The sequence below is a fragment of the Carassius auratus genome, chromosome 11, assembly GCF_003368295.1.
Source record: "Carassius auratus strain Wakin chromosome 11, ASM336829v1, whole genome shotgun sequence".
Classification (NCBI taxonomy): domain Eukaryota; kingdom Metazoa; phylum Chordata; class Actinopteri; order Cypriniformes; family Cyprinidae; genus Carassius; species Carassius auratus.
Genome location: NC_039253.1, coordinates 16916749 through 16933829, shown reverse-complemented (window position 1 = coordinate 16933829; position 17081 = coordinate 16916749). Strand labels below are relative to the sequence as shown.

Sequence of the window (17081 nt, the reverse complement as noted above, 5' to 3'; positions counted from 1 at the left end):
ACTTTAGGTCCAGTTCTAGCAGCAGCCTCAGCCTAGCCTGAGTCACAATAACCCTCAAAGCGACTGTTTTATGCAGTGACACGTCAGCGTGCAGAGGCTTGTGCTGTTTTTGCTCTTTGGCCTATGCATCAGTGTCTTCCATATCCAGTTTGTCAGTTGGAATTTCCTCATTTCCTGGACTTTCTTGGCTGATATAATTTTTTTCTGTCCAGACTCTTCCCTAAATGCATTACAGATGCAGAGGGTAACAGGACCCTTCAACCTTGTTATCAATGACACCGGCTGCACTGCACGCCTGTTAACAGATCCTAGTATGTCTTAATGTAACATTTATTAACTATTACCAAAAGTGGGATCTGTTAAACCAAATTATTTACCTCTCCTGATTAATTTGGTGTGTAAATCTAAAGGCTTTGACACTGATGTTCTCTAATATTTATCCTCATTAACCCTCTGATGCTGGTGAGAAATGCTATGCATGTGTGTTGCTACATCCAAACCACAGTGGGTGATCACCTTTGACCCTTACCCATAATTCTTTATGACCGTTCACTTTATATAGTCATTGTGTTTGACTATATAGTGAAAGTGAAGCAATGAGTAACTGGAATATTTACCACTTTCTTCTACTGTAAGGACGTTATTTTGTTCTTCATAAATTATACAATTTTCTTTATATATTTTAAGTATATTTATATTCTTAAATTATTCGTAATGTATAGCAATATATAGTTAAATATTATTAAATCCTATATGTAAACATATTACATATTTTTTTTTGATTATATTTTAAAGCAACTATATTTTATTTATAATTACTAATTGAGGCATCAAAGAGCTAGAAGATCCACACACAATTTGTATTTCAAGCATTTTTTTTTTTTATATAAAATCGAAAAACTAAATGGTATAAATCTTTAAAAAAAAAATGGTTAAGCTTTTGATTCAATAGTTTAACCATATATTATCTATTAATTGTAAATTAAAAAGTGACATTTTGTCTTTCAAAACAGTAATTTTCAGTTATTTTGTTGCCAATGTTTTTTTTTTTTTTTTTTTTGTTCCTCTTTCAGTCAGATCTTGCAGTTCATAGGGTTCCATAAGAATATCAAATGGGTAATCTTAGTAATCTGACCACTGGAGTTGCTCAAAAACCGACACGAGTAGCCAGTGAAGTTGTTTGGAGAGTAGAGAGAGTTCATGAGCAGAACAGGAAAAGAGAAGGAAAGAACTTGTAAAATAACAACTACTTTGCATAGTTTTTTCTGTCACTTGAAATAAGGGCTTGAAATCGTAGTGAAGGTAATGAATGTGAATGTTTGCACTCCTTGGCTGCATCCTCTGTGAGTATGTGTGTGTGGAAACTCCCGCTGAGCGAGCATGGCTTCACCACACACAAGGAGGCCTTTCTTCCCAGCTCTGCAGTCTGGTGTTGGTGCACCTGTACATGGTCATGTGAGCCAAAGCCTTTAATTAGAGAGAGAAATTGCCAGTTCCTTCTGTTCTAAACCATTTCCAATGTCAAACATATGGCCGCCGTGCCCTCAATGCCACACTCTGTCTCTCTATTTCTCTTCCTTCCTCTCTGTCCCGCTTTATTTTCCTTTTCCACTTTCTCTCTTGCATGCCCATACTTTTGGTCTTTGGTGGCAGCAGTAGCTCCTTGTAAAAGTAATGTTCAAAACATTTTACATCACGGTTTTCATAATTCATATGTCTACAAGAAGCTGACAGCTTAACTGTAACTCTATATCATAATTATGCAATAGAATGTTGGCCTTTTTGAGGTCAGAAAAAAGCTTTTGTCTAGTTGTAAACTGCAATTTAGCTCTATTTGTTTTGAGAGGCTCTCATAGTCAGTGACTTTTCTCATAATTGCAGCTATATTTCTTGTAATTTACAATTTAAAATAACAACTGCATTTTGCGTAACTGTGACGTGAAAAATCGTACAATTGCTATTTTATCTCACAATTATGTCTTAAGTCACATTTATGAGAAAGTTACACTGAGATTATTTCCAAAATTAGATGTTATATAAATTTTTCAGGATTTTTGGCAGCAACTTGTTATTCCGTTTGAGTTGTCATACAATCTGACTTCAGTTCTGAAGTTTAACTTCAGATGCGAAATATGCCACCCAGAGACCTTCAATGGTACAATCAATCCTCTTTAAGGATATTTATTGTGGTTTCTTGCCTATAAATGCATATGTACATGCCTGTGCCAGCATTTATGTGTAGGTGTATTTTATTTCTCCATGACCTTGAGCCTTATGGAGTGAGGCTCCACACACCTGCTCATCTTCCAGTAGCAGTTTTATACATTTACTTCAGTGTTATTTGAGTTGCTCTACAGACAAAAAAAAAGCCAGGCTATCTCATTGATCTTGCTGTCACTTTAATATGGCAAATTTACTATTGCTCAAATATTTTATTCATTTTCCAGCCTCTATAGTTACATTATTCAAAATCAGCATCCAAATACCAGGAATAGACTTTGTTACTTGTTTTTTTTTCACAACGTTTGGTTTTTAGACTGAATGAAAATCATGACTTTTTTATGCAGTTTGAGTGAATGACATTCCCTAACCCCTTTGTCCACTGAGATATCCCAAATGTTATTCTCATTTCTTCACTCCTCCTCTTTTTTCTTCTTCAAACGAGAGTTTTGTGCCAACGAGCGATGCAATGGGTGGCAACGCCATAGAAATCTGCCTCCTTTATTCCATCTCAGATGGCCATTGTTCATAAGAATCTAATGAATGAATTAGTTCATCAAGTTACCTCATTTGATAATAAATGAATGGAGAATTTGGCCTTGAAGCCAAATGACTTTAATGAGGAAGGCTCTGAAAATGGCAAAGCAAGCAGTAAAGTGTTATCATGGCAGAGCCTCCTAAAAAGTCATTTATCAAGTTTTAATGTCTTGCTCCGCTATCCTCATCTCTTACAGCTTTTTTTATGGAGCAGGTCACTATAAAGCCCTGCAGAGATAGAGGAAGGAATTGAAAAAGATTATTCGTTGTTTCAGCAAGGCCTTCACAAGCCCCTTTCATTTGCAGTGTTATGTAGATTCTTCGATGTATTGACATATGTCAGGCTTTAAGTGAAGTCATACCCTTTAGTGTTATGCAGGTATCCTGATGTACTTCACAAGGTTGTTGCATTAAAATTTTATACATTCAATTAAATGTATAGTCATAGAGAAGCAGACAGAATGTTATAATATTAAAGGGGTTGTGACTATTCAAACATCCGGCTCCAAAAACGGTTCATTTGGATATTGTGGGATTTGTGAAGATTCCCAGCTTTAGAAACTGGGCTGTGCCATACTTGTTTAATTTAGAAATTCATTAAAAATATCACTTTCACCCAAGTAACCACACTTCTGTTTCACTTTTGATTGTTTATTGTCTAGTCTAGTGTAGTCTCTTCCTCCAAGCCCAAATCTTTCACCTGGAAGCAGCACAGTGCACCGATACTGGTTAAATACCCTGCCAAGAAGCGCTGGAGCAGAAAAAAGAGTCCCAGCTCCCTCCTTGCAGGCCCACGTTTTCAGAGCACAAAGCACTCTCTCCCTGGGCCCCTCGGGAGCCTGGGAGAAATCATAGGCATCTACAGACGTCAAAGACTCAACAGCCTTTACCAAACAAACAGAAGCCCAGCAGAGTGATGGAGAATGTGAGCAGAGGGAGGGTGAGATGGCGAAGGGGCGAAAGAGAGAGCTGGGATGGGTTTGAGTCAGAGGAACGGAGGCAGGCATCTCAGGGGAGGAGGGGATGGTGGGTACGAACAGATATGAGATAGCCGAGTCAGAGAATGTAAGAGAAAAGAGTCGAACGATGGGGGAAAGTGGGGCTGAAGTGGTTGGAGAGAGGGAACCAAGGGAGGGAGGGGGAAAGAAAGTGCAACACTGAGATGTGTCAAGAAAGGGCGCCTGGGCCCCCCTGAGGAATGTTCCTTGTCTGCTTCACAACCCCAAGACCAGCAAAACCCTTTGCTTTGTAGGGAAAAAAAGCAAGACAGGAGAGGTAGAGGAAAAAAAATCAAGAGTGCACACTAGTGGAGTCCTCATAGAATTTCATCCTCTTGTTTCACAAAGCAAGGAATCCAACCAAGGGTTTTCTGTTTTTCAATCCTTCGAGTGTTCTTCACTTCAAATGGTCCCGCTCCGCAGCCCCTCTACAGCTACTGCAGCCTGGGCAGGGGGAAATAGCCCTGACAGTCCCCTCTTCTGCTCTTCGTTTCTTTAATAGGGAAGTCTTATCTCTCTCTCTCTCTCTTTTGGGATACAGTAGTCCTGTGGTTTCGCGTCAAAGCAACCATTTAGATAGGATGTGACCCAAATGGTGCGTAGCAGGTTACAAAACTTGTTGGGTCCAGACCAGCTCTCTTGAAGAACCCGGTCACCCATTCTTTTGCTACTAGTATGCTGTTTAGTATCAAGAGAACCAATTTCCCTTGAAGTTTTCACGGTCTTCAGAGTATATCTCGTCCTGCTTTGTGAGTGATTAGAGCGACAATGATCAACAATTCATATAATTGGGTTTTACCCTGATAAAATGAGCAAAACTTTCATAAATTAGTATAATTTCTAAAGATCACGTCTCATTTATAAAACGTGTATGATAATCGAGTATGTATCATCGAGTTTGATGGAAAATTCAATGCAAAATCATGTTTAAGAAGTGAAAAACTGCTATGAAAATGTTTCTATGCATTATGCTGTTCAAACCAATCGATTCAAATGACATGCTGGTAAACTGCACAGGCAAACACCACCATCATTTTCTTTTTAGAAATTTTACATATTTTATTTTTTTTATCCCTATGAAGTTTTATAAAGTTGTTGTTGTTGTAGGAAAGTCTTTCTTTTTGAGTCTCTGGCCAAGTTTAACACTAAATGCCTGATGCCTGTAAAGACCTGATGCTCCTGAACTTCTTTCAGATCAGTTTTGACCACTTCTGAGTTTTGGGTTAAACTCTTGAGGAGTGAGAAGGAGTGAGAAGATTAGCAACTGCTTGCCTAATTAGTGGAGAGCTGAGAAAGAGCGGTGCAGAACGGAGATGTGAAACACACCAGAGAGAGAAACAGATAGTCAGATTTCTCCTTTAGGCACAGACAAACACTGACAGCTTGACATTGGTTATGGTTTGGAGCTGATGCATATGGAGACCACATCGTTGTAAAGCTCAGGCTCTTTTGATCAGATGGTCTACAGACAGGAGATAGCAGATTATTTTACTGTCTCTCTCACTTCCTCTTCTCTTTCCCCATTCACTTTACATTTAAGTCTTTAACTTTTTGGGAAAATAGATTTGTGTTGACAAGTACTGGGTCACGGTGGTCAACTTTCTTACATATATTAGATGAATATGTTTAGTTTTGTGCATTTACTTTAATGGTTTCGGAAATGGGATTCATCAGTACATCGAAAGACATTTGAACATTTTATGAATTGTATTTACTGTCATTTATAAAAGTTATTTTATTAAATATTCAGTATACTATTACTTTTAATAATAACAATAATACATATTTAATATATATTTAAATAACTATAACTTTTTGTAATTTTATAATTAGATCATAACTTCTCCTATTTCTATGTTCTCTCACGTCTGACATTTTGTCTTCCTGTAGTCATTTTATCATAACCGACCCCCACTTTTTATGTTATTACAACTCAGCATTACTCATGTCCGTGCTCGTGTGACTTTTGCTTTACTCTTTGTTTTCTCTGGCACCATCCACCATTAAGAGGCCATAATGGAGTCTGTAAATTGGTTGTAATGGTAGCTTTAATTAAACTGTCCACAGCGCAGATGGAAAGAGCGGATAAAGGCATATAGATCTCAGATGTCTGGACAGATAGGCCATATTGAGTTGGCTATCCTGATGGCAGATCATAGGTACCTGTAAAGGCAGTCTAGACGCTCTAATTGGGTTTCTGCGTGTGAAATGCTAAGCACGGTGAGATAGGAAGTTTGGCCGCTTTGACAGTCAGGGTGTTTGGCCTCTCTCCCGTCTCATTACCATCAGGAACGGCCTTCTGTTCAGCACTTGGTGGACAGTAATGGCCATATCACGTCCTTCGTGTGAAATGAAGCTCATTTGACCAGTTGCAGCCCATCGTGTCGGCGGTCTCGAGGCCTCGGGCCCACTTGCACGAACAGATCCGCTCTTTCTCATCTTCCCTTCAAGCGGCTTAAGTCTAACGAACAAAAACGGAGGGAAAGGGGAGGGGGAGACTTAAATACAGGGATCATATCCCTTTTAGACAAGGATGCTAGGTGATGGGGGCCAGGCCAGAAGCCAGCTTAATAACATCCAGTAAATTGAACATTGTCAGCCCATTGAAAGGTGTCATCGCTTAAAAGCATTCCGCACGTTTAATTGTGGCCTGTCTCATTGTATGGAGGTCAGTGAAAAAGAAAGGTCAAGCTGGGTCACGAAACGCTGGTGGTGACCGAGATGCTAGGGTGAGGGGTTTTGGGTGGAGTGTTAAGGAAGGGTAGTTGCCTAGCATCTGTGGAAAACCTCAATAGATGCTGCAGCAATACAAAAAAGACCTCCGGCGTGCTGGCTTCCTGTAGTACTATTGAAAAGTTGGTCTGGCTTTGAGCTTCTTACACGGTTAAGAAAGTATTTGAGAGGACTTTTCTTTACTTGTTTTGTTGTGTTCCCTCCAAGCTCACGGAATGAAGAATAAATGCTCTTTAAAAAGCTGATTTAGCTGGATAACGTACCTTGATAACTAAAGTTTTTGTTCTGGTAAAAGTTATAATTTCATTTGATTTTAATCAAAGTCGCTCTCTAATATTGGTAACGCACATTTCCATAAGGAAAGGCTTATACAAAGCGTAATGTATTTCACATGTGTTCAGAGATATTTCATATTCTTCATCTAATGATTTTTTCACACATCGAGTCCTAATTCAGGAATGTGGGAATGTCATATTTATGGGACGATAATAAAACTAATTTATGGCTTTTCCAGAGAAACCTTTGAGAAGGCTAAATAGGGCCGCCGTTAGTGTGCATTTACATATGTGTGTGTGTGCTGGTATGCTTCTCACTGTGTGTGTGGAGTCATTTTAAGACAGCTGAAGTTACATTAGGAGCAGTTGTGGCAATGCACAGTCGACTCTTCCTGTATCTATCCAGTGCGTCTGTCTATGAAGAGCATCTCAGAAGGACTGCCAACACAGCTGGGCTCAGATCAGTTCCAAACGTACAGCCAGACCACAGTAGCACTGTCAACCAACACAGATCACTTTACAATAATTACTTACAAACTCATATGGGAATAATTGGGACAAAAACAAGATGTGAAATATGATTTCTGGTAACGTGTTGGTTGAAAGAATCAAAGCAGTACATTTATATATTAATTTCTTCATGTCTTTTTTTATTTGTATTTATTTATTATTTTTTATTTATTTTAATTAAAATTTTAGTTTTATTTATATTAAAGCAAATCATTGGACAAGTGTGTCATTTATTCTGCTAAAAGCAATAAATTACATACATACCTTGTAAAATTATTTTTGGTTTACAAGTCCCTCTATGTATTTTTTAAAAAAAACTGTTAAAATGTAAATACATTGTAAATATTAGGATAACATACTTTACAAAAAAACTGTGACTATATATTTGCATAGGACCCCCATACACAAAATTCACTGTCACACTATAAAGTTTTATTTATCATTTTTCTCCATCTTATTTTCACTTTCTAACTCTCACAAGCCATTTAGCCTTTTGTTTTTGGCAAACATGCTCAAACATAATAGATTTGCACCAACAAACACTCACTTCCCACTGTCTAAAGTGGTGCCACAAAGCCACCTTTTATTCCGCGCCTGTAATTTCCATGGCCTGGGCAGTTCATAGACAATACTTGAAGCACATCAAGCATTGACCTTCTTCTAGTCACCATGGCGATTATGAAAGATTCTCAGCTGGATACTAATGTGTGGGCATTTGGAGGTATAGCTCCCTCAGAGCTGATTGACAAACCACTGGGGAGGAGAGAAAGGAAGGAAAAGGAAGGGGACAGGGAAAAAAGAGGGCAGGAGAATGGATTTAGTGATTCGGAGAGAGCTGTGAGGAGTGGGAGGGGGAGATTTAGGTAAGAGTTGAAGTGGAGAGGAATTGAGGAAGGATGGAGAGAATGAGGGGAAGAAGGAGGAGGGCAGCAAGGAGGGAATTTCAGTTTGGAGGGTTAGTAAGGCAGAGGGAGGGCTTATTTTACCCTGAGTACACTTCCTACTGGACTCCACATCAGGAAACAGTAGCCATAATGGACGCTAATTGGCATGTGTTTTTGCTGTCTCGGCTTTAATGAGCAAATGAAGTGGAAAGAGAGTAAATCGTCAAGGAAGGATTGGCGCTACTTCTGACTTCTTAAAGGAAAAGTTCCTCTAAAAATTAAAATGGCCAAACCCCTATAACTTTAGTTGATTGCATAAAATACAGTACCAAAGACTATTTTAGTAGTCAGACCTTGGAGGTGAATAAATAAAATAATAATACCATAATAATCATCAATCACAGTATTTGATTTGTCAGTATTAGTTAGATTAAATGTCAATAAAGATAATCTTTCAAGGCATTTTATTGTAATAATGCTTCAAAATATAACTTTTTTTTTTTTACTGTATTTTTTATCAAATAAATGCAACCTTGGTGAGCATGCATCTACATAATGGGTTTTATGTTAGGAGTAGCTAGTGCTGGGTGGTATACCGGTTCATACTGAATATGGTGTGTTTTTCTCTTATGATATGAATTTTTAAAATTGTGTGTCATTAGATAATGTTCAGAATGCGTTTGAGGGGGTCTCTTTTCACTGTGGCGAGGACACAGCTGTATGTGTTACTAAGCGTGAAAGTTCCGTAACAGAAGTTGTAGAACTAATAGAACGTGATGACAGAAGAACTCTTCCGCAATATTCACTGACCGCCACACATATCCAGCACCCGCTGCCATAACAGTATAAAATAGGGCATTCTAAGTCAATCCACTGCAGTAGCCCATTTCCTCTCTCAATCTCCTGGTCATGCATGAAAAAAATAAAAAAATACTGTCATATACAGTGAAACTTGTATCATTTAGAAAAATACTGTTATATACATTTTGGTCATACTGCCCACCACTAGGAGCAGCCTAAAATGTAAGTCAATATTGATTGAAAATCTTGCACATTTTCAAACCAAATATGACATGATATTTAAATATGCAAATGAGTAGAATGTATTTTTGGAGCAGCTGGTCAAAATATGTTTCCGTTTCCGTTTTTAAAAATACCTTAGTTTTAGTTCTATGGAACGATAAAGTTATATGGTTTTGATACAGGTGAACTATCCCTTTAACCATGGTGAATAAAAAACACATACTTACTAAGCCCAATTTCCTTGCCTTCAATGCCCACTTAGAACTTTGTATTGTGCTGTGTAATGCAGAGGCCTAACCTTACGCCATCCCAGAAGCCCCCGCTCTGTGCTCGGGATAAGAGACCCCTCCTCTCTCCATCTCTGTCCTCCCAACGGCCCTCTCCAGGCTCCAAAAATGGAGAACCCCCAGGGGAAACAAAAAGAAGATGAAGAAAAAAGCAAAAGAAATATGCACAGCACCACTCTCAAAGTTGTTGCCCTGGTAACTGGTGAGGGCGAGGGACTGCAAACAATGAAGCCAGATCCCTTTTTAAGTGTTGCTAATTAGCTTGCCTCCGCTTGCTCTTTGTGTTTGCCATCTTAAAAGAGACTAAAGTCAACAGGGAGAGGCGTTGGGGTAGTGAAGAGAGAGAATGTTGGTCTCTATTTTTCTTCCCCTTAATAGCCAAGGGTGGGGATAGAAGCGAGATGAAGGCTGCATTGTGCCGAGCGACGCGGATTGATGATATAGATTGATGCTACTGATGTAATTGAATATTGATGAAGAACATGTGAAACCTGCAGCTGGTTTGGTTTTGTTAAAGGTTTGCTGAAAGAAAGCGTGTTTGCTTTATCGTATTCACGTGGTGCCATTGTTGTAGAAGATTTTAAGTTTTGGGAAAGGACAAACGCCGTCGGCATTTGTGCTTAAAGACACTAAATGAGTCCTCATAGCACTCGTATGATTTATTCCCTCCTAACTCGTCTTCAAACCTCCGCACTCCCGTTTAAACACAGGTGGCAGAAACTTTCTATATGCTGTATGTTCTTTCTGGTTATTTTCTGAAGATCGGTATCGCTTTAGCCACTACCAGGTGTGAAATCAAAATCAAACAAAAAACGTGATCTTTAGTTTTCTTCGTTGTTCTCCAAGCAAGCGGTTTCGATTGTTCCTCTGTTTTAACAATACAACGCATGTGTCTTTTCTTCTAGCAAACTTGCTTTTGGCAACATCCCTAGCATGTATTATTAATTTTTTCTTTATTAATAACAACAAAGAAATGCGTCCCATATGTCTGGTTTGGACGGGAAGCCCTGCTGCCAGTTAGTTCTATCCTCATCATGGTCAGTCTGTTTAGCATGTGTTTGTAAGAGGATGGTTTTGGACGGTGTCCCATTGGGTTAGGTCACTGAAGCGGTGCCTCACATTGAACCCCAACACCTTCGTATCGCCCCGAACCGTCCCTGCAGACCAGCTCCAAGATCTTGAAAAGCTCTCAAATATGACAAGACCTTGAAAGTCAATTTTTCCTTATTCGTTTTTGTAGTCCGCACAGCAGAGAGATGTTGAAACCCTATCAAGTAGAACTTTGTTTGGCTGCCAGAAGGGTGGTGTTAAGAAAACCACAGCAAAACTGCCGTGCAATTGCCATCAATTAGCCGGCTGTGCGGCTGCCGAGGCTGGAGGATTTCGAGACGACCCGTATCCTGAACTCTCCGAGCTCTCTCTTTCTCCGAGCTGTCTCAGTGTTGAACTCTTGCTAATGTTGTGGCCCTCAGCACTACAAAGTGAGCTCACGGTGCCAACAACGAGGTAATGATGCCCAGAGAGCCCAGCCATAGTGGATTACACTTCCTCTTTCACTCTTTTAGTATGGGACATGGGGATAAGTTACTGCCGAGAGAGACACCAGGTACATATGAGCTCATTTGAGCCTCTTTCACCATTCAACTTCACCTAATGAGTTCAACAGCCATGCAGTCCGCACTAACTTTTTCACAGTTTTCAAAAACAAAATCTCTCTGACATTCGAAACGCTGCTGCTTCTATCGTGTTGCAGCTAATATTTACTTTTTTTCCAGCAGGTTTTTTGTTTTACATTTTTGGGGACTTAGAGGTGAGCAACACACATCTGGAAAGCAGCAGAGGCAGCAAGTTTCAAACAGGTCCCCTTTGTGAAAAATAGGAAGTGAAAAAAACCAAAGCGGTCAGGGTTTTCAAACATTACAGCATATTTTGAAGTTTTTTTACCTCCCTTAGTTTTATTTTTTTTTATTGACTTGGCTCCAATTCACCCTTTCCTTCTTTTAATGGCCGATGGGAGTCTGCTGTAGACGTTTAAATTTTAAGGTTTCGCCGTAGCCTTTATATTGCGGAAACATTACATTAATGGCAAAAAGGGACAGCGGCGGGTGTTTTTAGATTATTTCGGCATTGAATAATTCACTCGATTTCGCCATTTTCAGATGTGTGTTCTAATGGATCTGAACAAAAACAAATGTGACGAATGAGTGCAAACCGCACAATGGAACAGGAAGTGGCAAATTAAATCCAGCTTGAGCCAAAAAGGAGCAAGAGGAGGGGAAAAAGGAGAGAAATATGGGCTGAAGTGCAGTTTATTTGTAACCCACCGTGAAATTGGACAGCTCTGCAGGCTACGACTGTAATGAGTCATGGGGACCAAGTTAAGATCTACGAAACCTTGGCCCGGGCCTGTAAACCCGATCCCATCGAACAACCCACACCTCGTCCCGTAGCCCGGGGTGGACAGCTGCTAACAGGCCCAGTATGTCTGCCTGAAGCCGCTAGCTGTAGACGAAGCTCATTTGGTCACCAGCTGTGTTGGAGCGTTCCAGCATTAAAATAGATCAAGTCTGGTTCTCAGGCAAACAATAATTCATCCTTTAGTAATTACTGGTGTGGATAGTCTCTCTGGAAAGTTAAGTTCATACTGGCCAGGCCAACACTCCATAAGCGACGGTGCGTAACACTTTCAATCGTGTGGACAAACACATCTGCGGTGGTAGATTCCTCTGGCAGCTGACAGTGATGCATTTGATACATTACAAGCAACCGCTACCGAAAGCCACGCTTCACGTAAATATGCCATTCAGATACAAAGCAATCCCACAAGTTGTCACACTCGTGAGTAATAAAGCGGCTGCCGTCAGGAGTGGCGAAAGGAAAGGAGCGGGCGCATTGTGCGCCTGTAGTTACTCAGGGTTTGAAGAGGTTGTACAAGCAGGTATGATTATTTTTGCCAAATCCCTCACATGAGTGACATTTTGGATGCCAGTTTGCATTACATCCATGAAACTTTTCTTTCATCTCGCCCCCCCTTTTCTTCTTCTGTTATTCTTATCCAATGCATGCAAGCAAAAACAGCTCAAATCTTTATTTTAAGACACATTGCAGGGAGAAAACTGAACTTCCTAATTCCATGAGGATCAAGCCCGAACCACAAAAGAATTAGCTTTTGGAATAGCTTTACTTTTCCTTTAAGGTTGAATGGCACTGGTTGGGGAAAAAAGGGCGCCTTTGTCTTCCTCTCTCCGCTCCTGATTTGGAGGTGGCTATCATGCAGGGTGCATGCTGAACAAAAGCACCCGAGTGTAACAAGTCCTCCTGGTTTGTACCACTGAAAGAAGGTTAAGTTTGGTTCTTTTTTCCCCTTGGTGCGACGCAGGATGTTTTTTTTGTAGCAATGTTCACATTCCAGTCCCGCCTTAAACACCGTTGATGTTGAGTGAGAGGAAAATAAGCTTTGCCTTATTATTTATGAACTGGCATTTTGTAAATTGGAAATATATTCTGTCTTCACACCCTTAAAATAGACTTTTTGTGGCATGTTTGGGTTTGTTTGTAGAGCGTCTGACCACATCTGTCTGTGCGTGTGGTTGCAGCATGAGGTAGGTAACATTACTCAGAAGAGCACACCCTGTTGCTTTCCTAAACAGTGTGAACAAATTACAGAGTACATTTAAAGCGTTTTTTCTTCTTCTTCATTTTAATAGAAAACTGACCTCACCTATTTATGTTTAGTCTAAAATTTCACCAGGAGTTACTAAAATTTGTTAGACCATACTGTGTATTTTTTATTTATAATAACGTATAGGAAAGGATAATCTCTTTAATATCTCAGTTGTTTCTCCCACACCGCAATGAGATATGGAAAGCTCAGATTTTTCTCCTGTGTAACAAAATCTATGATTTAATATAAAAATTATAAAAAATACATTTTTTTTTTCCATTTATTTACTTTTTAGTGATCTAATTTGTCTAAAGTCTCCTGATCTTTTGTACATTGGTTGCTTTTTGTTTTCTCATCATGTCTCATTTTTATTTTTATGTGAAGAAGTTAGGATAAAAAAAGTTGTGTCAAGTCACAGTGTGTGACATACTAGCCCAAAGCAGCTTTGAGTGCGGGTAAATAGAAGCCAGAGTGCAAGTGGAGCATGTTGACGGGTTTATTTAAGAATGAATTAAAAACGCAGTGCCGCGGCCCTGAGGGAGACCACCACTGTTACTTCGTTGACCTCTTCTAAAAGGGTCCTCACTAGCCAACTATAAATTACTGCACATCATATCTAACTCTGATTGGAGGTCACACAGAAGGGGGTTTGATTGGTCGAGTGTTTCCAGCAGGTAGATCTGTTTCATAAAGTTGATGTGGGCAGGAACTCAAAAGTTTTGCATAGAATGCAAAGACATTAAACATGATTTCGGTAAGGTCTATTAAATAGCTCATTTCTTTTTTTCTAGACGGCAGTAAGATTGAACTGAAAACATTATATATTTATTCATATTTTATCTCTTGTTTTAAGAAAAATACCCCAATAATCATTCATGGGATTTCTTGAGAAACCGTAAACCAGCAGTGCAATCAAACTGTCATTTATATATATATTTTATTATTTTATATACATGTATAATATTGTATTTTTTTAATCATTATAATTAAGGAAAAAATACCCTAAAATCTGTTTTGAAAGAGATATCGTATCTTACACTATGATCAGATTTAGTTTGATTTAGTAAAAAAGAAATTCTCAAATATTTTTCATCAGACTCTTCTGAAAACTATTCTGAAACATTTCTGTTCACATTAATTTATATAAACTCCTCCTTTGACAAATTTGTATTTTCTCTTCTTTTCCCCCAGTTTCAGTTTATTTATTTTTGCTTTTGTCAAGGACTACACTGTTTCTTACTTCCTGCTTTTTTCTACTCTCCTCTCCATCAGTATCTCCTGAGCTTCTCTTAGCATACAATGGCAGTCTCTCTCTCTCAGTCTTCAGCTCTGGATCCGCCAAGTCCAGTAATATGATTCCCTCTGACCCTTCGTGCCACCCTGCCCCCCCACCACTCCACCATCCACCCACCCACACCCATGGACGGCCCACCGTGGGCTCTGTTTTTCTACGGGGGCGGCTTCAGGGGGACGTTGCAGGCGTCAACAATGGTTCTCTGTCAGCGATGATGGATCATTCCAGCATATGGTGCCCACCTGTCCGCGGAGGAGCCGACTTCACTGTTTAGATTTACAGGAGAGAGAGAAAAAGCGAGGGAGCGCCCCGCGTTCTGCTCACTCCCACAAACACAGGCGGATTAGGGCTCCGATTCATCACCTCTGAGTTGTGTTTATTTAAGCAACCTGAGCGTAATGAATAGAAGCTGGGACATCCAGGAAAGAGGCGCGCAATCACCCTTGTTTGTGTGTTTTACCGCGTTGTTTTGGAACGTCCATCCTAGAGCGGCTCAAAAATTTCATCGGCCTTATTATTATTGGACACGGGTACGTCTGCGCGCACGGACGCGACTGTCACAACTTTGCGAGAACGAGAGCGAGTAGTACTACGTGCGTATGCCAAAACGAATTCTTCCCTGTTATTTTCCCATAATGGACCCTCACCCGAGGGCCCCCCTCCTTCCCTCTCTCCTGCAAAAAGAAAAGAAACCCAGTTGTCAGCCATTTTTTTTTTCTGAAGCCTGCTAAAGAGGGGAGGGTGAGAGCCACAAGAAAAAAGGAAAAGAAAGAGGGGGGAAAATAAGTAAGAAGAGGGAGCCCCCCTCCTAAATCTCCCTACACCCACCCTACACCCCCCCCCCCACACCACGACCCTGCTGAATTAAAAAATGCTCTGTTATTAAAGGCGATGTCAGGAGTGTTGATTTACGGGGGGGGCGATGACAAGTCAGAAGAACTCACACACTGTGCTGCTAAGGCCGCCAAGCTGGGCTCTGACCTCTTCACCCTCCCCTTCCCCTCTCTCTCTCGCGCGCTCTGGCTCGTCCGACCGCCCGCCCTGCGCTGCAATAAAACCTGTCTAACTCAACAGCACAATGGAACTGTTGTTGGACCCGGCCATCCGCGGCCTCTCTCATATTTTCTTTAAAGGTGCAGCACTCACCAGCGAATGCCACAAGGCTTTGGGAGAGAGAGAGAGATAAGATGAAAGTAGGTGAGCGAGAAGAAAGAAGCAACTCATGTTCACGTTTGAAATCTGGATGTGTTTTTCACTCCCTACTTAGATGTATGGATGGAAGTTATAAAGCATTTTTTCCCCCTGTTTGTACTCCAAATCTTTTTTTAACCTCCACTGTTCATGAAAGCAATAAAATTGGCAAGTCAGACTCAATAGATTCTCCAGCCACAGAACGGAGCCTCTCCCCTGTTGCTCAGAGAGACTCACCGCCCCAGACACTCTCATTCTGGGCCCGTTTAGTGCCGCCAGTCTCCGGTCCCGCTGCTGAGCTCAGTGCATCATGATTAAGACCAGCCGTACTGACCACTTGTTCATCACTAGGTTTTGTGCCTTTCTCCTTAAAGGAATAGTTCACCCATTTTTTTTCTCTCTCTCCCCATTTCATTCCATACTCATATTATTACTTTTTTTTCAGTGCAGCACAAAATGAGATTTTAGAAAATCCAAGCAGCTCATTTCCATGCAATGAAAACAAGCTCTATATAAAAGCAAAAATAGAAAATATCATTAATATGAAAGTATTGTAAAATGGTCTATACAATTTATGTACTACATTCCAGACCTTCTAATATTTAAAGTCTTTTCCTGACATTCTGTATTGTCTCTCCAGATTTCTTTCAATTTTCTTTTCAGTGCGGAACAAACACCAAAAAGTGATTTATAATGGCAAAAAAAAAAAAAAAAAAAAAACTTAATAAAAGTTCCTGAAGGTCATTTATAATGGCATAAATTACAAAACATAAAAAAAAATCATAAATATACACTTTATGTATTATATTCCAAGTCTTCTGCTGTTTGATAAATTTCCATTGCTTTTATGTTACTTGTACAGTATTTTTTTTTTCTTTATTTTTGTCATTATAAAACACTTTTATGAAAGTATACAAATAAATCATATAGGCCTGCTTTAATGGTGTTTTTTCATTGTATGGAAAAGAGCTGCTTGGACATTCAGCTCGGCATCTTATTTTGTATTTCAAAAGAAAATGAAATAAGATTGAAATTATATGAGGGTGAGTAAATGATGGTCCATGAAAGAAAGCATGAGACAAATCTTCGGTGGTTTTAGATTAAAGGGTTAGTTCATCCAAAAATTAAAATTATGTAATTAATGACTCACCCTCATGTCGTTCCAAACCCATACGCCTCCGTTCATCTTCGGAACACAGTTTAAGATATTTTAGATTTAGTCCGAGAGCTGTCAGTCCCTCCATTGAAACTGTGTGAATGGTATACTGTCTATGTCCAGAAAGGTAATAAAAACATCATAAAAGTAGTCCATGTGACTACTGTGAATTTGTTGAAGCATCGAAAATACGTTTTGGTCCAAAAATAAATAAAAAATTACGACTTTATTCAGCATTGTCTTCTCTTTTTTAATGTGGCTGACACTCCCTCTGAGTCAACTGAAACAGAGCAGAGCCAGATAACGAAC

At 39.7% G+C, this 17081-nt stretch overlaps 1 protein-coding gene across 3 annotated transcripts in view; it reads left to right on the top strand.

Moving 5' to 3' along the window:
• Window positions 1–17081, top strand: part of LOC113111228 (forkhead box protein P4-like) — a 130729-nt gene that overhangs the window by 41004 nt on the left and 72644 nt on the right. The window lies entirely within an intron of this gene.